The sequence below is a fragment of the Peromyscus maniculatus genome, chromosome 23 (assembly GCF_049852395.1).
Source record: "Peromyscus maniculatus bairdii isolate BWxNUB_F1_BW_parent chromosome 23, HU_Pman_BW_mat_3.1, whole genome shotgun sequence".
NCBI lineage: Eukaryota > Metazoa > Chordata > Mammalia > Rodentia > Cricetidae > Peromyscus > Peromyscus maniculatus.
In genome coordinates, this window is record NC_134874.1 from 49,584,107 (window position 1) to 49,602,143 (window position 18,037).

The 18,037-nt window shown below is 44.7% G+C and overlaps 2 protein-coding genes across 4 annotated transcripts in view; one reads left to right on the forward strand and one right to left on the reverse strand.

Moving 5' to 3' along the window:
* Ccl25 (C-C motif chemokine ligand 25) overlaps positions 1 to 4,333 on the reverse strand; it is a 37,455-nt gene extending 33,122 nt beyond the window's left edge. For both annotated transcript variants that reach the window (XM_016007707.3, XM_016007653.3), the window contains exons 1-2: positions 4,198 to 4,333; positions 1,330 to 1,436 (exon numbers count right to left, since the gene is read on the reverse strand). The gene's annotated coding sequence lies outside the window, so the exon portion shown is untranslated. The remainder of the gene's footprint in view (positions 1 to 1,329; positions 1,437 to 4,197) is intronic.
* Positions 4,334 to 4,370: 37 nt separating this feature from the next.
* Positions 4,371 to 18,037, forward strand: part of Elavl1 (ELAV like RNA binding protein 1) — a 42,704-nt gene continuing 29,037 nt past the window's right edge. Inside the window, exons 1-2 of one of the 2 annotated variants that reach the window (XM_076560416.1) lie at positions 4,510 to 4,671; positions 6,921 to 7,031. The gene's annotated coding sequence lies outside the window, so the exon portion shown is untranslated. Of the gene's footprint in view, positions 4,672 to 6,920; positions 7,032 to 18,037 lie in introns of both variants that reach the window. The other variant, XM_006970145.4, reaches the window with a different exon arrangement.

Sequence of the window (18,037 nt, forward strand, 5' to 3'; positions counted from 1 at the left end):
ACCACTTGGGAGGCAGAGGCAGGGAGAGCTCTGAGAGTTCCAGGTCAGCCTGGTTTACACAGCAAGTTCCAGGACAGCCAAAACTACACAGAGAAACCCTGCCTCAAACAAACAAACAAACAAACAAACAAAATGACACCAGAGGGATCTCTATCTTCTACATGCATGTGACCACACATGTGTATGTGTAAACATAAACACACACACCTGCTGTGGAATAATCCTTCTGTACACTGTGAATATATGTTACTCTCATTGGTTAAAAAAGAACTGACTGGCATACGCCAGACAGCCAAACTGAGAATGCTAGGAGGAAGAAGGGCAGAGTGGAGTCGCCAGGAGACAAGGAGGGAGCAAGACATGCTGGAGGACAGGTAAAGTCACAAGCCATGTGGCAATACATAGATTAATAGAAATGGGTTAATTTAAGTTCTAAGAGCTAGTTAGTAATAAGCCTGAGCTATCAACCGAGCATTTACAAGTAATATTGAGTGATTATTTGGGAGCAGCTGCTGCACAGGAAAACTCAGCCTACACATACCTACATACACACATAAATATAACTAAAAATCCAGCTATTCAGTTAACTAGCTACTGTCAAGTGCCCAACATCAAGTTCAATAGGGAAGTGTTGCCTCCCACACCATGTGGTTACACAAATACAGTGGCTGTTTATGTGCTCCAGGTCTGGACTCAGGTCTGCACACTTGCACAGCAAACCTCCTACCTACTAAGCTATCTTCCAGGCCCCATACCCAAAATTTCTACATGGTCTACAGGGCAACACTAAACAATAAAGGATGTAATTTTGTTATGGAATAATCCCTTTGTACACTGTGAAGATTTGTAGCTTTGATGGTTAATAAACAAGTAGACTGGCCAATAGCTGAGCAGAATAAGGTTATGTGGTAAAGCCAAACTGAGAACGCTGGGAAGGGGAAGGGCAGAGGAGTCAGGAGTCACCAGCCTGACACAGAGGGAGCAGGAGATGAACGTGCCATGCTAATAAAGGCACTGCCATGTGGCACAGCATAAATAAGGAATATGGGTTAACTTAAAATGTAAGAGCTAGTTAGACTTCTAAGCCTGAGCTATTGGCCAAGCATTTATAATTTATATTAAGTCTCCGAGTCAGTTATTTGGGAAGTGGCTAATGGTTAATTGGGAGCAGGCAGGACAGGAAAACTCTTACATAATTTTTCTCAACTCCTCTGATTCTTCTTCATAGTCCATCTCCCTGACTACCTCTTTGAGGCGCTATCCCTACCTTCCTGTACCCTTTTCACTTTTCTTCTTACCCTTTTAAAAACTACTTCAAATGGAACTCACTTGATTTCTCTTCTGTTTCCTCCTACAAAAGCTCATGGTCCGATGGTAACGTGGGACTTCTGAGTTCTTGAAATGCAATTGGTCCAATTTGATATGTAAAATATACACTAGATTTCAAAAGCAAAAGGAAAAAACAGAAAGTAAAAAAATCTCACAACATTTAAAAAAAAATTTTTTTTTCCAAGATAGGGTTTTTTTTCTGTGTAGCCCTGGCGGGCCTAGAAGTAGCTCTGTAGACTAGGCTGGCCTGGAATTCACAGAAAACTGCCTGCCTCTGTACCCACAGTGCTGGGATAAAAGCCCTGGCTGTCCTGGAACGCACTTTGTAGACCAGGCTGGCCTCAAACTCAGAGATACCCCTGCTTCTGTCTCTTAAGTGCTAGAACTAAAGGTGTGTGCCGCCACCACCTGGCAGATCATGTAACTTTTAACTTTGATTGTATGTTGAAATATTTTAGACATAGTTGGTTAAATAAAATTATTAAAATATCTGTTTTTTACATTAAAAAAAAGATCCTGTGTGTGCCCAGGTGTGGATGTGAAGGTCAGAGGACAACCTGCAGGAGTCAGTTCTCTCCTCCCACCCTGTGGGTTCTGGAGCTTGAACTCAGGTGGCGCCTCACTCTGTTGAGGCATCTTTGCCTCTGTAAAAGAACTAATGACTGACTTTTTTTTGAAATAGGGTCACATGTAGCTGAGGCTGGTCTTGAAATTTGCTATGTAGTCAAGGATGCACTTTTTTTCTTTTTCTGGAGCTGAGGACCGAGCCCAGGGCCTTGTACTTGCCAGGCAAGCGCTCTACCACTGAGCTAAATCCCCAACCCCAACAATTTTTGTTTGTTTGTTTTTTTCAAGACAGGGTTTCTCTGTGTCATTTTGGTGCCTGTCCTGGATCTCGCTCTGGAGACCAGGCTGGCCTTGAACCCACAGAAATCCACCTGGCTCTGGCTCCCAGTGCTGGGATTAAAGGTGTGTGTCACCACTGCCCGGCCTAGGATGCACTTTTTTTAAAGAAAGGTTTTATTTATGTATGTGTGAGTGTGAATGTGGATTTGTGTACATGAATGCAGTGCCCTTAGAGGACAGAAGAGAGTGTTATATCCCTTGGAAGCAGAGTTACAGGCAGTTATGAGTCAATAGATGTGGTTGGTTGCTGGGAATTGAATCCTTGTCCTCTGCAAGAGTAGTAACTGTCCTTAATGACTGTGCCACCTTTCCATCCTGCCCATGAACTTTTGATCTTCCAACTTTATTTATCTCCCGAATTCTTGGATTACGGGATGCAATGTCTGGGTTTGAACGCTATCTAGTACAGGAGATCAAACACAGAACTTTATGTCTGCTAGGCAAATAGGCAAATACTCAACCCCTGAGCTACATCATGTCCTTTTTTCTTTTCAGCTTTTCTTTTGTGAATCTCCTTGGATGTGCTAGCAAAGTACTTTACCACTAAATTACATGGCCCATAAGATAATAAACATGTTCCTCATACATAATATTAACATTTTAAGTTGCCATATAGCTGACAATTTTGTGGCTTCCTTAAATCTTTACTGTGTAGAGCTGGTTAAGAATGTCACAGGGCTGTAGAATTGGCTCAGCTGACACTGGCCAACTCAACTCAACTGTTGAGTGTGACAGCCTGAGTTCAACCCCCAGACCCCACATAATGGAAGGAGAGAACTGACTCCTGCAAGCTGTCCTTTGATTTCTACATACATGTTCATACAAACATATAAATACAGAATATATTAAAATACAATATTTTCAAATTCCATAAAACTATCTTTAAAAGGTCATATAGTCAGTTGTGGTGGTGCAGGACTGTAATCCTAGAATTTGAGAGATGGAAGCAGAAGGATCATTTCACCTTCCTTAGCTATGTTTAAGGCCAACCTGGACTACATGAGACCCTGTCTCAAAAACATACGCATCACCTTTTTTTTTGTTTGTTTGTTTTTTTTTGTTTTTCCGAGACAGGGTTTCTCTGTGTAGCTTTGCACCTTTCCTGGGTCTCTGTGTAGCTTTGCGCCTTTCCTGGAACTCGCTTTGGAGACCAGGCTGGCCTCGAACTCACAGAGATCCGCCTGCCTCTGCCTCCCAAGTGCTGGGATTAAAGGTGTGCGCCACCACCGCTCGGCCGCATCACCTTTAAACCCAGCACTCAGGAAGCAAAGGTAGGCAGATCTCTGTGAGGTAAAGTCAGTCTGGTCTATAATTCAAAACCAAGGCTATTTAGGAAGACCTTGACTAAAAGAAAACAACAAACACGCTAAAAAAAAGAAAAAAGAAAAAACAAAGAGAGAGAATTTTTTTAAATCATGCAATTTGCATATACTTTTCTGATAGCACTATCCCAGAACAGTAGCCACCGAAAGGACAGGCAGTTGTTTTCTGATCACTGCCTAGCTGGCACATAGCATGCATTTAAAATTTCAAAGGAAGGGGAGCTGGAAAGATAGCTCAGTAATTAAGAGCACTGGCTGCCCTTCCAGGGGACCCGGGTTCGGTTCTCAGCACTCACAAGGCAGCTAACAACCGTCTGTAACTCCAGTTCCAGAGGATCCGACATTCTTTTTGACCTCCGTAAGCACTGCACTCATGTGGTGCACGCAGGCCGAAACCCATCCATACACATTTTAAAAAAAAATCCTAAAACCAAACATTTTCAACGTTAGAGCCTCTGGGAATGCCATGGTGACCACATCCCTTAATTCATTTCACTAGATAAGAAAACTGAAGCCAGGTGAAGTGACGTCAGCCGGTGCTCAACCGCAGGCAGGCAGAGAGGAAACGTCGGTCGGGACCGGGATTCGAACCAGAGATCCTACCCTCCTAGCCTGGGCTCCCGATGACCACACTTCTTACTTTGGGCGGAGGCGACTGCACCGCCCGTCAGGTGAAGACCAGAGGGTGTGAGTTCCACAAAGAGAGGCACTCCTCGGCCTCCGTGTCCAGTCGGCGTCTGCGGCGGGCCATGGCCCCGCTCGCCCCCTCCACCGCCATGGCCAGCCACTCGGCGCCTCCACCGGCCGCTTTGGCCCCTCGCTGGCGGCGCTGACAGGAAGTCCTGCCTCCGCCGCACGCACCAGAGCACCGCGACAGCCATATCAACCAATGAGCGCCGTCTCTTCAAAGACGCCGGCCAATAGGCGAGCGCGCTGAGGAGGGGGCGTGTCTGGCCGCGGGGCCGGGGAGCGGGTCGTGCGCGCTGAGGAGGAGCCGCCGCCGTCGCCGTCGCCGCTCTGCCGCCGCCACCACCGCTACCGAGGCCGTGCGGAGCCGTTATCGCCGCGCCGCCCGCCCCGGAGCAGAGCCCCGGGCCTTCCCGCCCGTGTTCAGGTGAGGCCGGGTGGCTTCGGCGACTTCCGAAAGAGTAGGCCGCGCTGGGGCCTGAGCTCGCCTAGACCCGCGGGCGCCCGCCGGGCCTGCACCGGCCGAAGGCCCCAGGCCGCGCAAGGCCTGGGTGCGGAGGCGCGCGTGTGGGCCGTGGCTAGGCGAAGGGAAACCGACTCGGCTGGATCCGGGTCGGCGACAAGCCTCCTCCGGGCCGGATTCCTCTCTGGGCTCCCGCGAGAGAGGCGGGAGAAGGACACGGCGTGGGCACGCGCTTTGGGGGGCCGGGCTCCGAGGCTTTGGGGGGCCCTGCATAGTCGGTCTGGGGAGCCTGGTGATCCGGGGGCGGAAGAGAGGAGCGAGGGCCTTGGGCGCCCAGAGGTCACGGCCCACGGGCTCGCTCTCTCGGGAAATCTCACAGATTTCTTTTGTGGCCGATTTTCAGGATACACCGCGACGGATCGTGAGGTCCTTTTAGAAAGTGTGCAAACCTTTCTTCTGTATGTATGGGAGTCCTAGAAAATAAAAGGGAAAAAAATTTTTGATCGCCATCCCTAACAAAGCTGTTCTCTGGACGTTTGCATTTGTAAAATAATGTGTAAATATAGAAAATATAATTGCACGCAGTTGAACAATGGGTAGTGAAGGAGAGTCTTCCTTATCTGTTGTCCTGTGCTGCTAAAGCATATCAAAGTGGGTTTTGACACCTACTATGTGCAGGGCAGGTGGAGAACTTTTTTTGCACGGTACAGAGCTTCTGTTGTCGAAAATGTTCATGTGGGATACCGATGGCCAGTGCTTTAGAAGGAGCAAAATGGTAGGGAAAGCTTTTCTAACCTCCTTACTGCAGACAGTTAAGGTCAGATAATGGTTGGTTGTGGGGGCCTGGCTGCCCTGTGCATTGTAGGAAGTTGGATGGCATGCCTGGCTTCTCAGCCCACTAAGTATTAGCATCTCTTCCTCCCACTTCTCCCAGTTGTGAGGACCAAAAATAAATTCAAGCGTTGCTAGGGGTCTTTCTCGCGCTCCCCACCACCAAACACATACACACACAGAGGTGAGAAATCCTTAAATAATCCTTAAATAATCTAAAAGTTCTTCTAGGCCTATCTCTGATGTTTTGTAGGAAGCTCCTAAGATTTTGAGTAAGCTATGTTGAATTGCCTGTAAAATAGTAGGGTGAAAATATTGAGAAGATGTGAGAGGAAAACTCCAGTATTGTGTATGCCATACATGGAATACATGGTGTTACAAATAACCATCAGAATTTATCAACAGTGTACCATGTGTTAATACTTTACAGGCGTGTCTCCAACCCCTAAGATAAGTGTTAGAATATCCATTTTAGAGAAGAAAGTGGAGCTTAGGATAGTCTCATGGGCAGTGCAGGATTTGAATGCAGGTCCAAGATACCCCAGTGTATTACCGCTGAACATGTATGTACAAAACTGCTGAGAGCTGGTTTTTAAAATGCTGTGGGGCTGGAGAGGTGGCTCCGCAGACAAGAGCCTGCATGTTAAGTTCCTAGTGCCCGAATGATGGCTCACAACATCCCAAACTCCAGGTCCAAGGGATCCCATGCCGCCTTCTGGCCTTGCAGGCACCAAGCACACATGTGGTTCCCATACATGCAAACAAAACACATATAAATCTAAAAATATTTTTTAATGCTGTGACTTCGAGGTCTGTAAAGAAGCTGAGAGAAATAGGCAATGTTTCTGTTAGCACTTTTTTTGTTTGTTTGTTTGTTTGTTTTTTTTGTTTTTTTTTTTTTTTTGGTTTTTCGAGACAGGGTTTCTCTGTGTAGCTTTGCGCCTTTCCTGGGACTCACTTGGTAGCCCAGGCTGGCCTCGAACTCACAGAGATCCGCCTGGCTCTGCCTCCCGAGTGCTGGGATTAAAGGCATGCGCCACCACCGCCCGCCATTAGCACTGGTTTGAGGGAACAGATTTGGATGTGTTTAGGAATAGGTCACCGTGCAACAGAAAGGGAGAGATTGAAGAACATACTTTTTCCTGTGCTTACTCAGTTGCTTCCCACACTCACTGCTTCTCTTCTCTCTGCCTTTGCACACCAGCAGGAGTTGACTTTTGAAGATGCAGATCTGATCATGTTTCTCCTGTTTTGGAGGGTGGGGGGTGGGGGTTGTGCTGGGCTGTTCGAATGGCTCTAAAGATTTAAATCAGAAGCCCTTAGCTTGGGGTGACCCCTACCCCCTCTGCCCCCTCTGACCCTGTCTGCTCTTTCCTTGGAAGAAGAAGATCTCCTTCTCATGCTGTGTGGCCTGGTTCAGAGTACAAACACCGCTTGAAGCTGCCTCCAACTGCCAAGGCTTCTCCACCTCCTCCAGAATCGACTGTTCCCTGGTTTGTGTTCCCATCCCATTTAGTGTGTTCAATCTAGTTAAATGCTGAACGGTGAGAGTGAGATGCAGTGCCAGCCTTTTGCCCCTAGGTGGCAGTAGTTCACAGTGGTCCTGGTTCTAAGAGAAGACCTAAGAAAATTGGCTAACAAGAGGGAAATGAGCTTTTGCGCCCCCTCCCCCAAGCTGTGTTCTAGCCTAGAGGCTAGCCTCTGGAGAGGCCATGTTGTATCTGACCTGTGTGTAGATGATTTCAGACTGGCTTGTGAGCAATAGTACCAACTGATGGTGGAAGCAGAAGAAAAGGAACTGTTACGCAAGCCCAAGAGACCTCAGAATGTTCCCTGGAGTTGTTGAGGCAGAAGGACTGGAAGGAAGTAGCTAGGTAAAAGACCAGTGGGAAAGGCTCTTCAAGAACTTGGTGGGTAGAGGAGGTGGGACCATCCGTTTGTTCAGGAAACCATGCAGGGTATGGAACTTTCTGGGAAAGTAGAATGGAGTAGCAGGTTTTTTTGGAAAGAGAGCTCAGATATTATGAGGGCCCTCTCCAGATCCATGTTAATTGACAGAGGGAGTCACATTTGCACAGGAGGAACTGACTGGCAGCCAGAAAACAAGTTAGGTGCTTTCCTTCGAGTAGGAAAAATTGCTAATATGATCCAGAACATTAGCCGTAGAGACAGGGAGCATTGAGACACAATTAGAGGGTCAAAAGTCACATGACTTGGAATTTGGGACATGAGAAAGAGCAATGGTAGCTGATTCTGCCCAACACTTGAGTGCCACAAAGATGAGTGGCCACAGAGAACTTAAGAAGGACAAGAAAACACTTTAATGTATGACTGGAGACAAGAAAGCAAGTACATGGCTGAAGCAGGATGCAGGAAATAGGATGGTGACAGAATATCCATGTCTACACGTGCGGGGGCTCATTGCAGTGCTCAGTGCTCAGTGGTTTAGCCCCGCCTTTCTATTCTCAAGAAAGGTAGTGTGAATTGCCAGTACCTATTCTCTATCACTGGGAAAAAATGGCCTTGCATTCATGAAGCTCTGCTGTGTGTTTTTTTTGTTTGTTTGTTGTTTTTTTTTTTTTTTTTTTTTTTTTTTTTTTTTTGGTTTTTCGAGACAGGGTTTCTCTGTGTAGCTTTGCGCCTTCCCTGGAACTCGCTTTGGAGACCAGGGTGGCCTTGAACTCACAGAGATCTGCCTGCCTCTGCCTCCCGAGTGCTGGGATTAAAGGCGTGCGCCGCCGCCGCCGCCGCCGCCGCCGCCGCCGCCGCCGCCGCCGCCGCCGCCCGGTGAAGCCCTGCTTTTAATACCCAGTGCCACATAACCCAGGAATAGTGTCTCGTGCCTGTAATCTCTGTGCTCAGGAGTTAGGGGCAGATATTGGCTATCTATGGGGGATGAGGCTATCCTGGGCTACACTGAAACTCTGTCCCAAACAGAAAGTTAACCTGATTTGAGAAGAGGCCTCAATGTATTATGAGACATAATATAAAAAAGAGTGTTAGTCTTTACATATAGTATATTGCATGGAATGATTATTGGTTACTGAAAGGTTGTTTTTATTCAAGCAGATTGCAATAAAAGAGGAACAGGGAGGGCTATCCAGGATCAGCAAATGGCCACATTAAGAGAAAAGGAAGGCACCAAAAAGCTGCCAGGCCTAAGTTTACCAGTTAAGCCAGACCAAGAGAGTCAGTCAGGAGGGTAAACATGGACCTAAAACTAGAAAATTATGCTGGGGTCAGGTGGTAGCAGGATTCTGGTCCTTGTCAAGGGGACTCCAGAAAATTACTTAAAATGGGGAAAGAAGAGTACCATCTAGTTCAGAGGCTAACATCCTGATCTGTTGTGGTTGGGATTGCTTCTGTTTTGTGTTCCCTGTGCCTGGTGCATTGCTGGCATTCCACTCATGCCTAGGGAAGAAAAAGTTAATGGGGAGCTTGGGAGTGACTAGGTCCAGCCACCCATCAAAGAAACCTTTATGCCACAGGAAGGATTGACAAGAGATAATAGTGCACAGCAACTCGGTGGCAAGGTTGATGTCACCATGGAGAGAGGTCTGGAGACATTGCAAGAGGAGTCATTTAGAGGGAAAGGTTAAACTGGGTTTAGAGACACGTTTAGGAGTTGGTCTAGGCAAGAGGAGACAGGGACCTGATTGAGAAGGCAGAAAGGAGGGAGAGTAGAGATGTCTTCGGGTGTTACTCTGGCAGAACTTGCAACTTCATTTGTTAGAGGGAATAGAAAGAGATGACTTGGAAAACAGGTGTAGTTCTTCTACTTCAGGAAGTAAGTCGAGGTGAGGGAAAGGTTTGGAGAGGAGTGAGACAGGAGACGGATTAGGGAATCACATGCCTTGGTTTCAGGAGTAAGGGTGCCCACATGTGTCGGCTGACAGGTGGTGTGTAGTAGTTGGTAACATCCACAGTGAGAAAATGAAGTGATTAACCCCCACTGTCTTTTGGTTGTTGCTGATGGATTCGTTTTGGAAATGGGGTAGAACCATGGGTTTTCGTGTCTTACTGTGTTACTGTGCATGTCTGTGCAAGAGCTTCACCAGCTCCAAGTCTCTGGTACTTTAGCAGGACTTTGGAGCTAGCCAAGTCCCTAGGGCCTATAAAGCACTTGGACTGGGCACCGTGCTACTGGCTAGAGCTGCCCCAGCCAAGTGGCCTTCCCCTTGGATGTGAAAAGGGGCCATTAAAGATCAGTATATCTACTTGAGCCCTTGATGGGTGGCAGTCATAATTGGGTCAAGTAGCACCTTCAGTTTTTTCTGGCAACAGAGCATTTCCTGGGTGATTTGTTCCCCCCACCCCCACCACTCACCTTGAAGACTCAAGAGTTTTATATCTAGAAAGAACTTCAGAAGTAATTGAGGCTGGAGAGATGGCTCAGCAGTTAAGAACACTTGCTGCTCTTGCAAAGGACTTGGGTTCTGTCCCCAGCATGTACATGGTGACTCACAAACAACTGTAACTCCAGTTCCAGGGAGTGTGACATCCTTTTTTGACCTCCATGGGCACCAATGCATAGACATATGCAGACAAAACGCTCATACACATAAAATAAAATCTTTAAAAAAAAGAAATATTTAAGTTTAAGCCTCATTAGAAGTGTGTAGTAGTGCTGGTCAGGCCTGATGAAGAGGGACTGTTTGGCTTCAATCTAGCACTCATCCTTTACAAAGGCCTACTGTACCATTGAAAAGTTTGGCTCTCGTGTGCCTCATGGGTACTAGCCTTACTAACAGCACCACCCAGCACATGTGCTGCCGATGGGAACACCGTGGTGGATGGCACACAGCACAACTATAAGATAGTTTGAAATGTGCAGTAGGATCAAAAACCCCAAGATCCTTTTAAACAAGTGATTATCCTGCATAGGACAAAGCCAGGTGAGGAACACAGACTGGAAAATGCAGTGGACCACCATCACAGAGGTCCTGGAGCACTACTATGTAGTGACAACTCAAGGCCAAACCCTATCACTTATTAACAGCCTGACTGACCATGAGCAAAATAGTGTGACCTCTGAGCTTTAGTGGATGATGACAGGGAAAGCCTGGAAGTGAAGGGAGTTGACTTAAAGGAAGCAGGAGGTGGCAGTGACTTGATAGTGGCCATTGATAATTAGATAGTAGTCACAAGACCTATTATGGTTAGAGCTTGTGAGCACAGGACCAGTTGGACCCAGGTTGGGCCACACAGATTTGGAAAGGGTCAAGGGAGGTATCCTGGAAGATTGAATGAAGTAGCCTCTGAAGTACCATGAAACTGACTCCATTATTGCTAGTTGACTACAGACTTGACCTGTAAGGAGAGTTCAGCCCTGACTGCCCACATGACCATGTGTGGAACAGTATGGCAAGTTCTTTGTTTAAATCTTAAATTTAGTTTTTAATTTGCATTATAGAAAATTTTACTCATCTTTGAGGATATAGGATTGTTTGAAGAGTTGTTTTTTTGTTTCATTTTGAGAAAAGGTCTGAGTAGCTCAGCTTGGCCTTCAAACTTGCTATATATCTGAGGATTACTTTGAATTTCTGAACTCCTGCCTCCATCTCCCAAGTACTGGGATTAGAGTTATCAACCACCATTCCCATGTGGGGCTGGGGCCCAGGGCCTCATGCATGCTAGGCAAGAATTCTACCAACTGAGCTGCATCCTAGCCTCATTATTTGGGGCTTGTTGTGTTGGTTTGGTTTAAAGGATCTCGCTTTGTAACCCTGGTTGGCCTAGAAGTATGTGGACCAGACTGGTCTCATGCTCACAGAAATCTACCTGCCTTGAGTGCTGGGATTAAAGTCATATGCTGCCACATCCTTCAGTGTGGCCATCAAAGGACAACTTCGTAGAATTGGTCCTCCCCTTCTATGTGGATTTGAGAGATCAAACTCGGGTCTCCAGGCTTGCATAGCAAGCATCTTTTTCCATTGAGCTATCTTGCAGGCCCTGAACTTTATCATCTCCCATCATGATAGCAGAAATTACTATCACCCAAGAACAAAAATATTCCCTCTTGTTGCCCTTAGGTAGTCAGTTCTTCCTGTGCTTCACCTGGCAACCACAGATCTCTTTGAGGAATATTCTTAGACTTGCAATGGGGTTACATTGTAATATGAAAAAAAATTAAGACAAAATATTCATATGCTCAACCTATTGAACCCTGTAGCCCATCTACTATAGTGGTTTGCTATCTCATGTTTGTGAGGTGAATGGGAACTGTTACAGTATAACATCATAAGACTGTCATACCGCATTATTAGGAAAAGATCTAAATTTTGAAGCACAATTTCTATAGAATGGCATTGCTTCTGAACCTTCAAAAAGTTGTATGTTTCTAGACTTGGTGACACATACCTATAGTATTAGTAATTAGAGTCAGAAGCCTGGAGCTGGAGAGATGGCTTAGTGCTTTAGAGCTTTCCTTGCTCTTACAGAGAATTCAAATTTGATCCCCAGAACCCATATGGTGACTCATAATCACCCTAACTCCAGACCCAATGTCCTCTGACCTCTGAGGGCACCAACCAAGCACACATGTTGCACATATAGACAGACAGACAGACATACAAGCAAGCAAAACATTCATATTTTTGAAATTTTAAGTCATGAGTTAAGTTAGTGGGTCAGCCTGGGCTACACACTGGTCCTATTGCAAACACCATTGGGAAAAGTTTTAAGATGAATCATCCTTAGTTTGGTTGATGCTGTCTATAGTTTGATCCTTTCCAGAATGTCCTAAAATGGAATCGCCCAAGAGGTAGCTTTTTTTAGTCTGCCTCCCTCCCACTCCCTGCCCTGTCCAGTAAAATGTATTTGAAAATCATGTATGTAGTATGAATTAGTAGTGCCTTTTCATTGCTGAGTAGTGTCCATTGTATAACATACCATAATTTCCCAGGTGAATGACTTATTTCATTAATGAAATAATGAAATGAATTATTTCATTAAAGTAGTTGTGAATAAAGGATGCTATATGCATTTATGTATAGGTTTTTATATGAACTTATATTTTTATTTCTCTTGCGTTGATGTGGCTTACATCTATAATCTCAGCATTTCAGAGGCTGGGGCAGGGGTTGCCATAAGTTTGAGGCTAGTTTGGGCTACATGATGAATTTCAGAGTTAGACTAACACGGTGTCTCAGAAAGAAAGGAGGGAATGAAAGAACAGAACAGTAGTAGGAATATGATTGCCAGGTCACATACTAAGTGTGTGTGTTCAACTCAGAGACTGCTAATTTGTTTATTAAAGTAACTGTTACATTTTTGCATTACTACCATTGCTGTGTGTAGAAAGCCTGACTTCTCCCCACATCCTCCCCAGCAGTTTGACATTGTCTTGTTATATTTTGTTTTAGCCATTCTAGTATGTGTGGACATGGCCTTTGCCTGGCTAATGATGTTGAACCTCTTTCCGTATGTTCATTTGCCATCTACATATTTGCTTTGTTGCACCTTCAAAGTCTTGCCTTTTTTTGTTTTAAGATTGGGGGGGGGGGTTGGCTTATTTAGAAAATTCGGTTATTTATTTGTGTATTTTTGTGTTTGAGTGGTCAAGCATGCCATTATTCATGTGTGGATGTCAAAAGACAACCCATGAAAATGAGAATGGATTGATCTTTGGTTTCCATGTATAGGAGTCTTCCACTTCTAAGACCTCTTTTGTTTTTGCTACACAGCAGGCCATGGCATCTAGATTCATACTTAGGTTCTGGGGATCAAACCCAAGTTGTCAAGCTTGAATATTTTTACCTCCTGAACCATCTCCCCAGTTCCTGTTTGTTTTGTAGACAATGTTATTTTGTTAAGGATGACTTACAACTCCTGATCTGCATGCCTCTACCTTTCAAATACTTGGATGTCAGAAGTATACCACCATACCCAGATTTATTTGTGCGTAAGTGCGTAAGTGCGAATTACTCATGTTTTAAGTTAGGTGTACCCTATCACTTTCTGTCTTATTCTTTGAGAAAGTCTCACCCGCCTGAAGCTAGTTTGGAAGACAAGCCCCATCAATCTTGCTGTCTCCATTACAATGCTGGAATTACACAGGCAGTCCTAGCCATGTACATGTTTTTATGCATATGCTTGGGATTTGAACTTAGGTTCTCATTAAACCATTGCTCCAGCTTCTTGCCCCCTCCCTTTTTTTTTCTTTAAGCGAACATGTGTCTGTATGTGTTTGTAATTGTACACATCATCATGTACTTATCAGAAATAAATCTCTAATAAACACAATTTATGTATACTACCAGTACATTTTCCAGTAGTTAATTAAGAACATGGGGGGTGAGGGGAGGCTAAGATGGTAGACCAGAGTAGAAAAGAGAACCATTTAGTACACTGAAAGAGAGACATGGGCATATGAGTAACAGAATAACTTGTTCTACTCTTAAGACCTTTAAAAAAAATGTGTCCTCGGGGCTGAAAAGATGGCTTGCTGATTAAGAGCACTGGCTGCTCTTCCAAAGTACCTGGGTTCAATTACCAGTGCCCACATGGGGGTTGTATATAACTCCAATTCCAAGGGATTTGACGCCCTCTTCTGGCTTCTCCACAGGCACCAGGCACACACATGATGCACAGACATACATGTAGGCAAAATACCCATATTCTTTTTTTTATATTAATTAAATATTTTTAAGTGTTTTCACTTCTTTGCAAATACTTTCCTCAGTCTTTGGGTATTAATATTTCCAGCATTGTCTTGCAAAGCAGCAGTATTACATTTTGATGACATCTATTCATTTTTTAGTGAAAACAGTTTTTGGTGGTACATCTAAGAAATCTTTACCTAGCCCAATGTTAGAAAATGTTTATATTCGCCAGGCGGTGGTGGCGCACGCCTTTAATCCCAGCACTCGGGAGGCAGAGCCAGGCAGATATCTGTGAGTTCGAGGCCAGCCTGGACTACCAAGTGAGTTCCAGGAGAGGCGCAAAGCTACACAGAGAAACCCTGTCTCGAAAAACCAAAAAAAAAAAAAAAAAAAAAGAAAAAGAAAATGTTTATATTCATAAAAAAGACTGGTGGGGCTGGAGAGATGGCTCGGTAGTTAAAAGCACTGACTGCTCTTTCAGAGGACCATGGTTCAATTCCCAGCACCGACATGGCAGCTCACAGCTGTCTGTGACTTCAGTTCCAGGGGACCTGACACCCATGGCAAAACATCAATGCACATAAAATAAAAATAAATTTAAAAAAAAAAAAAAAAAGACTGGCATAGTGGCACATGCCATAATCCCAGCACTTGGGAGACTGAGACAGAAGGATTTCAGGTTTGAATCCAGCCTGGGCTACATGGAGTTTGGCTACTGGCGGTGCTGGGAATCAAACCTAGGGCTTTCGCCACACATGAGGCAAGCGCTGTACTCCTGAGCTATGGTTCCTAGTTTGATACTAGCCTGAGCTACATAGGGAGACCCTAAGGAGGACCTTTGGAGACTTCAGAATGGATAGAGGAGGGAGGGAGGGGAAGAAGGAAGGAAATAATGGTAGCAATTTTTTTTTTTTTTCAAAAAGCCAGATGGTGAATTTTTTGGACTGTGTGGGCCATGTGTTTGTTACTGCTTAACTCTTGTCATTGTAGTTAAAAAAAAAAAAATCAACCTTAGACAGTAGATAGCACAAAGAAAATGATTGTGTTCTGGTAAACTTTATATAAAAGGTGATGGGCTGGGCATGTTTTATAAGGGTAGTCACTATCAGTTCATTAGTGATAAAAGCAGAATGAGTGGAGAAGAGTTGATGCACAACTCTTAGAGAATGGGTAAAGAGAAGAAAGGCTCAGGTCATAACTCAGTGGTAGAGCACTGGCCTAGTATTTGCCAGACAGTAGAGTCAGTCTCCAGCACCATGAAAAGGAAGAAGGAGGAGGAGTGGAGGGAAGAGAAAGAAAAAAGCAAAAGGAAATAAAAGGGGAAGAAAAAAGAAATGTTTTGAGTCGCATCTTCAGCAAACTTGAACATGCATATTAATTTTTTTTTGTTTTTCAAGACAGGGTTTCTCTGTGTAGCCCTTCTTGTCCTGGAACTGGCTCTTCAGACCAGGCTGGCCTCGAACTCAGAGATCTTCCTGCTTCTGCCTCCGCCTCCGCGGTATTAAAGTCGTGTGCTACCACTGACCCAACACATACTAATTTTTTAACATTAACCTCTGTGCTCTCACCTTCAGATGCTTTTGTTCATTTATTTTTGAGCTAATGATCTATTTAAAACTCTCAGGACCGCAGACCATTTAACATATTGACCAAAATTTTTCGTGATTAAACTTTAATGCTTTCTACTGAAAATTGATAGAGCCATCTTCTATTAATACACACTTAAATGTTGTCCATGTTTTGTACTTTTTACAAGCTGAGGGATATTGTATTCAGATTACTAGCCTGCATCTGTGTGGTCATTGCTGCAAGACAGATTCCTATGGCCTGAGATTTGGGGTTGGTTTCACATGTCCTACGTCTTAGGCTTGGTTGGAGCTCCAAAGGTGGTGCTGTCTTGATGTACATGTCAGTCTCTTCTCTTTACTTAAAGGATTTTATCCATCCTATATGACCAGTAAAAATCTATTGTTTCATCTTGCTTTTAAGCGGTGGGGGGGGGGGGGATAGGGGGATAGGGAGTTGTCTCTCATATATAGCCTAGACCAGTGGTTCTCAACTTGTGGGTCATAACCCCTTTGGGGAACAAGCAACCCTTTCACAGAGGTCACATTTATAATGACAATGAAAATAATTCTATGGTTGGGGTCACCAACATGAGGAACTGTATTAAAGGGTCACAGCATTAGGAAGGTTGAGAACCACTGTCCGAGATGATTCCAGACTTCACAGTGACGTAAGGGTAGTTATGCTTCTACCTCCCAAATGCTAGGATGATAACAGTGTGCCACTGTGCCCAGCTTGCGTGGTGTTATGGTTGACCCGGGGTTTAGTACATGCTAGGCAACTGCTCTACCAGCTGAGTTATATCCCCAGCCTTATTTGCATTTTCCCTGTTGTTCATGAAGTTGAACTTTTTTTGATGGGTTTCTCATCTCTTTGAATGGCCATCAGCATGAAGTTGTGGTTTATATCATTTCTGTTGGTAATGTGTTGGATTTTAATTATTAATTTGTACATGCATTGAATCAACTTACTCAGTCTTAGCAATGTTGACATTTTAGGCTAGGTACTTCTTGATTGTTGGCATCATCCTGTGCCTTGCAGAATATTTAACAGCATCCTGGAATCTGCTCACTAGACACTGATAGTGTGTGGGCACATACATACACACTGGTGCTAACCAAGAATGCCTACACATCATCACATCCTGTCCCCTGATGGGTGACTTTCCCAGCATGGCAACCACCTGATCAAAAATGATACATAGCAGATGTTTTCTCCCAGGTTCTTGGCTGCTTTTTGCCTTAAGATGATACCTGGTTTGCTAGGCTTCTCTTTTTCTATGTTAACATACTTTATAGAGAAGAAGGAACCTGCACAGCTTTAAATGAGTAATGTTTGAGAGTTAGGAGAGTAGGAACCTGAACACTTCTAGAAACCAGGCCTAATTAATTCCCCTTCTCTCAGAGATTTAGAGAGTAAGAGAATAATGTCTGTTCGAGAGTTGTGTTGCGTTTTATTTAGTCTCTGGCAAAGCCTTTTTTTTTTAAGGTGCTAGAGATGGAACCTAGTGCCTCCTGCATACCAGCTAAGTGCTCTGCTACTTAGCTCTGAAAAGCTTTTTTTTTGTTTCTGTTTTCTTTTTGAGATAGAGTTAAATATAACCCAGACTGGCCTTGAACTTGCTACACAGCCGAGGGTGGCTTTAAATTCCTGATCCTCTTGCCTCCGCTGTGTGAGTATTGGAATTACAGATGTGTGCTCACACCCAACCTCTGCAATGCTGTTTTTTAAAGATAGTCAAAGGCTTATTATACCTTCTGGGCTTTGACTTTTCAAACTAATGTAGAACTTCACATCTGGAGGAAGGGGTGGACTGCCCACTGCCACTGAGACCTGCAGACAGGAGTGCATGTGAAGTGATGGCTATGAATTTAGAAGCAGGGTCAAAGGGCCTCCTAGATTAGGCCACTGCACCACAGTGCCTGTGAGCAAACCAGGTGTGGGCTGTTTTCAAAGGTGCTCTCAGCTACATCTATACAGATGTTGTTCCCAAGCTATCCTGGGCTGTTTGCCTCAAAGTAGATTTTCCAGAGACTGCAACTGTGAAGACCTCCCCCCTCTTTCACCCCCTTCCCCACATACATACATAATACTAGGAGAGAAATCCTAGTCTCTTTCTGGCTCCATTGCTGTGTTATTGGAGATAAAAGGGGGACATGTAACAGGCAAATGTCCAAAGTTGGGTTGCAGAGATACGCATCGTAGGCTCTTTGTTGAAAAAGCAGTAGGAATGGAAAGCTTTTGAGACACACAAACTTTTTTCTCTTGGGAGCTTGAGCTGTTGTACTGGGATAACATTTGGGTTTCTTGCTATGTAGACCAGGCTGGCC